Here is a 6,293-nt window from a genome sequence, read left to right as displayed (position 1 = left end):
TCTTTAAGGAAATCCATCTGGCATACATATCGACCAAAACACGGCCAAGCACGACATCTTTCTCCAAGAGCACCAAGCACGATATCTTTCTCCAAGAGCCCTCAATTCACGTCTGTTGAAAATAGCCTAGAGGTTTCTGGCGTTGCCCTTGTGGAACAAATCCTACAATCAAGAAAGAGGCCATCGTTTCATATCAGCCAGAAACTGTCCCTGTGCGGCAAATCTTGCAATCGGTGCATTCTAGCTCTGGACGGAAAGCTTTTCGAGAAGTTATGGTGCTCTCTAAACTACACCACATCTAGCAAACATGTCAATCAAGGCATTGCCAGGCACGACATCTTTTTCAACGACTCTGGACTAACAATATCAGCGTAAATTTTCATGCCCATACCAACATTGCATAGAGCCACATGCTTTCAAGATGCACACGTGCATGATTGCATCAGGAGAGAGGCCCTCGATTTGCATCGGTTAAAAACAACGTAAAGATTTTTGACCTGGTTCTGTTGTGCATATCCCAGAATCCATACAGTCCAAGAGAGGATGTTCCAAACAGAGAGCTCCTCAAGCACTTTCTGTGCTATTTGAAGTGCACCAAATTTGGCATACATATCAACCAAGGCAATGCCAAGAACGATATTTTTTTCAACATTCCCTAACTAACAATATCAATGTGAATTTTTATACACATATCATCATCTTGCGTAGAGCCACATGCCTTCAACATGCTTTCGTTGCGCATATCCCGTAATCATTGCATTCCATGAGACAACATTCCAGACATGAATGTCTGGAATGAATGCATTCCATGAGACAACATTCCAGACATGAATGTCCTCGAGCACTTTGTGTGCTCCCTAAAGTACACCAGATTTGGCGTACATATCGACCAAGGCATTGTGAAGCATGACATGTTTTTGCAACAACCCAAGACTAATGATATAGAGTGAATTTTAAGCCCATATCGGAAATCTGCATAGAGCCACATGCCTTCAAGATGCACGCAGGTGATTTCATATGGACAAAGGCCCTCACTTTGCATCAGCCTAGAGATGTCTAGCCCTGCTCTTGTTGTGTGTATCCCTTAAGGGCACCACATTTAGCAAACATGTCAACCAAGGCATTGTCAAGCACGATACCCTTTTTCAATAGCCCCTGAGTAACAATATCAGCAAGAATTTTTATGCCCATATCAGTATCTTGCATACAGCCACATGCCTTTGAGATGCACGAGTATATGATTGCACCTGGAGAGGAGTTCTCGCTTTGCATCTGCCCCTGAAATCAGCCTGGAGCTCTCTGGCCCTACGTTTGTTGTGCATATACCATAATCAATGCACTCCAAGAGACGACATTCTGGATAGAAGGTCCTCAAGAACTTTTTGTGCTTTACAAAGCGCACCACATTTGGCATACATATCGACCAAGGCATTGCCAAGCACAACAATCTTTTCCAACAGCCCCTCACTAATAATATCAGAGTAAATTTTTAAGCCCGTATCAACATCTTGCATAGAGTCCCATTCCTTCAAGATGCATGCGTAGGTGATTGCATATGGACAGAGGCCCTCGCTTCACATCAGCATCTTGCGTCCTTCATACATAGGTGATTGCAGCTAGAGAGAGGCCTCTGCTGAAAATAGATTGGCACATCCTTTTTCAGTAGCCTTAGACCAAGAGTATCATCGCGAATTTTTGTGTCTATATCAGCATCTTGTGTAGAGCCACAATGTGCATCCCTTTAAGATGCACGTGTAGGTGATTGTGTCTGGAGGTAGGCCCTTGCTACGTACCAGCTGAAAACAACCCACGGCTTCCTAGCCTTGTCTTGGCATATCCTACAATCAGTGCGTTCCACAAGATATAATTCCGCACACTAACCTTGTAGTTTTTTGGCCCTGCTCCTCTTGCGTAACCTGAAATCAATGCACTCCAAGAGACGACATCTGGACAAGAAACTCCTCAAGCACTTTTGTTCTCTCTGAAGTGCACCACATTTGGCATACATATCGACCAAGGGATTGCCGAGCACGACATTGAATTTTTAAGCTCATATCAGCATCATGCATAGAACCACATGCCTTCAAGATGCATGCATAGGTGATTCAATCTGGATAGAGACCCTCACTTTGCATCCGCTAAAAACAGTGTAGCGTAAAACCACATGCCTCCAAGCTGCACCCGTATGTGATTGCATCAAGATGTGCTGGAGAGAGGCCCTGGCTTTGCATCTGTTCGCTAAAAACAGTATAGAGCTTTTTGGCCTTGCCCTGCTCCTATTGTGCGTATCCCACAAGCCTGGAGCATTTTTTGTGTGACTATATCAGCATCTTGCGTAGAGCCACAATGTGCATGCCTTTAAGATGCACGCGTAGGTGATGCATCTGGAGATAGGACCTTGCTACGCACCAGCTGAAAACAGCCCACAACTTCCTAGCCTTGTCTGGGCATATCCTGCGACCAGTACGTTCCACAAGATGACATCCCGTACACTAACCTTGTAGATTTTTGGCCCTGCTCCTGTTGCGTATCCCACAATCAATGCACTCCAAGAGACGACATCCAGACGAGAAACTCCTCAAACACTTTTGTGCTCTTTGAAGTGCACCACATTTGGCATACATATCGACCAAGGGATTGCCAAGCACAACATTGAATTTTTAAGCTCATATCAGCATCATGCATAGAGCCACATGCCTTCAAGATGCACACATAGATAATTCCATCTGGATAGACCCTCACTTTGCATCCGCTAACAACAGTGTAGCGTAAAGCCGCCTTGAAGCTACACCCATATGTGATTGCATCAGAGAGAGACCCTGGCTTTGCATCCTATTGTGTGTATCCCGCAAGCCTGGAGCTTTTTGGCCATGCTCGTGCAATCCTCTCCTCTCCCTCTGCTAAAAACAGTGTAGAGCTTTGTGGCCCTACCCTGCTCCTATTCTGTGTATCCCGCAAGCCTGGAGCTTTTTGGCCAAATACCAATATTGCAAATATGGAGACACCCTATGCATTTTAAAGGTTTAACCTACGTGTGCTTTCTGCCAAAGAGAAAAGAGAGTATCATAAGCCACCACCCTGTTCAATCCATTCACCATTCCCAAAGAAAGCTGTCAATGCCTTCATCCCCCGCTCACCCTTTTACACAGAAAAAGGTTCTAGCAAAAGAAAAGGAAAGACTCCCTTCTATGCCCTACTTTTATACTTCTTGCCAAGGGACTTCCTTGAAAAAGGCCAGCTCTCTACCTTGCGGCATATAACATTTTCCACAAAAATCAATTTCTCAAAAATGCCCTCCACAAAATGTGGACCATTCGGCAAGAGTCTTGTAATGCTAATCCTCCTTGCTTGCTACCTATTCCTTCTTTTGTAGACTCTCCTCGCATCAGCACATGCAATATCCCTACTGTCATTCACCTCTGCATTGATGAGCAAAGGCTCCACCTCACCTTGTTTCCTGCTTCGTCGACTGTAAACTCAGGGACAAACTTTATTGCCTTGGTCATGATGCTGTTAGAAGGGGTGCACGATCCAAAATCAAGTGGTTTGATGGACGAAGTTTGCAGTGCCTTTGAAGGTAAAACAGATCCACTAACCTTCACCTTGGTTGTATCGGTTAGGGTTTTGTGTTTTTTGGGCTGTCTCAATGACCGAGAAGATGATGCATCTTTTGTTTAATCATCACATTGTGCATTATGATCACTAAACTTACTGCTAACATCGGCATTGTGATGAGGCGAAGAGGTTTTTTGATCTGTTTGACACATTCTTGATGAAGATTCATCATTACCAAGTTGAAGAGCCTGCTCATTCACAACCCTTTTTGGACTCACCATTCAAGTCAAGTCAGAGAGGGGGTTCAAGCTCACCTGCAACCTCACAGATGAGGTTCCATTCGGCAGGCGAAATGGGGATGATAGAGAGCCGCAGCTGACAAAACATGATGAAGTTGAGTAAGCCATCTTCCTGCTTGAGACAGAAAAGAGAAAGGGGTTCTGAGAGCTTCAATATAGCTTCAATGTCGACCATGCCGTGCTTTCTTGAGGCATCAGAGGGGTTAGAAGGTTTTGCAGACACGGGCAATGCCCACGATTTCTTTAGCCTTGGAGCCGTTGTGGTAGAAGAAGCAAAGACCGCCTAGCTCCATGGTATGGAGGTGCTTCTGCACCTGCGCATTATGCACGCCATCCCAGTTAGAATGCCCCGATTCGCTTGCTGGTGCTCTTAGGACCATTCCTCTGATTCCGTCTTCAACAACCAGCGTCCCACCATTGCGACTAGTAAAACTCGGGCACATAAAAAGACCAAATTGATTTCATCAAAGATGAGTTGCTTTTGTGTAGGAAAGGGTGTTTTCGAAGGTTCTTTTTTTGCGTAGAGGAGGGGTTGCTCAGTTTTGGAGCAGCGCACGCCAGATTGAAAGAAGGGAGATGATAGCGGGTTAGCATGTATGCAAAGCATGGAAAAATTATTACCTTATGCCGAGAACAAGGTGGGGTCCATCACTTCCATTGCAAGGGATGAGCAGCCTGCACTCCCAACTCTCATGCGGGCTCCCATGGTTCCTCGTGGTCCAGCTCCTGTTGGATAATGACAAAGGAGATGATGCATGACACACAAGTCGTCGAAGCCCTCTCTCTCTCTCTCTCTCTCTCTCTCTCTCTCTCTCTCTCTCTCTCTCTCTCTCTCTCTCTCTCTCTCTCTCTCTCTCTCTCTCTCTCTCTCTCTCTCTCTCTCTCTCTCTCTCTCTATTATTCCCTACTAACCTACTGCGCTTTGAAAAGCAGTGACAATAGGTCCGAAGCTCTGTCGTGTAGCTTGACCTGTGTGTATTGTGTGTGTGTGTGTGTGTGTGTGTGTGTGTGTGAGAGAGAGAGAGAGAGAGAGAGAGAGAGAGGTGTTCTCTCCCTTGTATCTGATCTTTTAGCTCGCTTTGAGGTAATTTTCGACTGGTAAATTAATCAAATCAGATTTTAAAAAAAAGTGTGTGTGTGTGTGTGTGTGTGTGTGTGAGAGAGAGAGAGAGAGAGAGAGAGAGAGATCCCTGACTCAAGATCCAGCCATGTCTGAAAGAAACAACATAATCATAAACAACACAAGTTTGGAGAAGCTCTTGGCACAGCAGCGAGCACTTACCCCTTGTATGAGTGTCATGAGCCAAAGAACGATGCAGTGCCACAAGATGGAAGAGCGGATAGTAGTGGTGGTTGTTGTGCGTGCCGATTGGTATCTGCTCCAGCCTCCAAGAGCACATAAGAAGAAAGAAGCAAAGGCATAAGAAGACCACTTCTTGCGTCAGTTTCCTCTGCTCTGGCCCAGAAACTGCGGTTTGCATGTACATCTCTCTCTCTCTCTCTCTCTCTCTCTCTCTCTCTCTCTCTCTCTCTCTCTCTCTCTCTCTCTCTCTCTCTCTCTCTCTCTCTCTCTCTCTCTCTCTCTCTCTCTCTCTCCGTTGGGCGAGGAGTATAACACCGCTGCTATAAGTTGCTACGTTTGCTGCTTCTCTTTTTTTAAATGCCATTGCTTTCTTTTCTCTCTCTCTCTCTCTCTCTCTCTACATCCTCATTTAGCAGACCATCTCTCTCTTTTTCTCTCTCTCTACATCCGGCCACATGGCATAGCTATCTTTGCTCCTTTCACTAAATCGATCTTAGATAATCAAGGTAAAAATCAAACATTAAAAAACATCAAAAACAAGAAAAAATCAAGTAGAAAACGGGGTGTAAAACACCCACAAAACAAAGCAAGTAACCTTTGAGGGTACTTGCCGACACTTGTAGGGCACCCAAAGCACATGTATCTACGCTCTGGTCGTGAGCTAGAGTCCGAAAAACTAGCTAGTGCTTCGATTTACGGGGGTACTCACTATCCTTCCACGCTAAGGTCTACGCCCTCGACGGGGACCCAAGGCAGTGCAACCCAAGACCCAAATATAGTGGCTAGCGACTCTTCATCTGACTACGACATTATGGAAGAGCATTTTACACAAAGCCCCGGGGGAACAAATGAAACCGTACCTAGCTGGGCCCAACAACCTGGAACTAGTGTTTTTAGCCGTTTGATGGAAACTTTTAGTAGAGCTACGTGCTCTGAACCTATGGCTAGTGAAGTAAACGAAGGGGGTGGGGAAGTAGAATCACCATTCACATCTCCTGTAGACCCCACACTCCCTCAGAGTGTCCACGTGGACATTCTACCTACCTCATTTAATGAGGGCCTTACTGAGCTACCACCTTCCAAAGTCGCCTCTAAGGTAGCGGTGACTAAAAGTCAAAACACGGGAAGCAACGTTG

The 6,293-nt window shown here is 45.5% G+C and overlaps 1 pseudogene; it reads right to left on the bottom strand.

Annotated features, from left to right (window-relative positions):
- Positions 1–3,351: 3,351 nt before the first annotated feature.
- LOC147440301 (uncharacterized) lies at positions 3,352–4,272 on the bottom strand (annotated as a pseudogene).
- Between the last annotated feature and the right edge of the window lie 2,021 nt (positions 4,273–6,293).

This window comes from Adiantum capillus-veneris, chromosome 15, assembly GCF_014529385.1.
Source record: "Adiantum capillus-veneris isolate H3 chromosome 15, ASM1452938v2, whole genome shotgun sequence".
NCBI classification, from domain to species: domain Eukaryota; kingdom Viridiplantae; phylum Streptophyta; class Polypodiopsida; order Polypodiales; family Pteridaceae; genus Adiantum; species Adiantum capillus-veneris.
The sequence above is the reverse complement of the archived record's forward strand: the minus strand, read 5'-3'. Positions and strand labels throughout refer to the sequence as shown.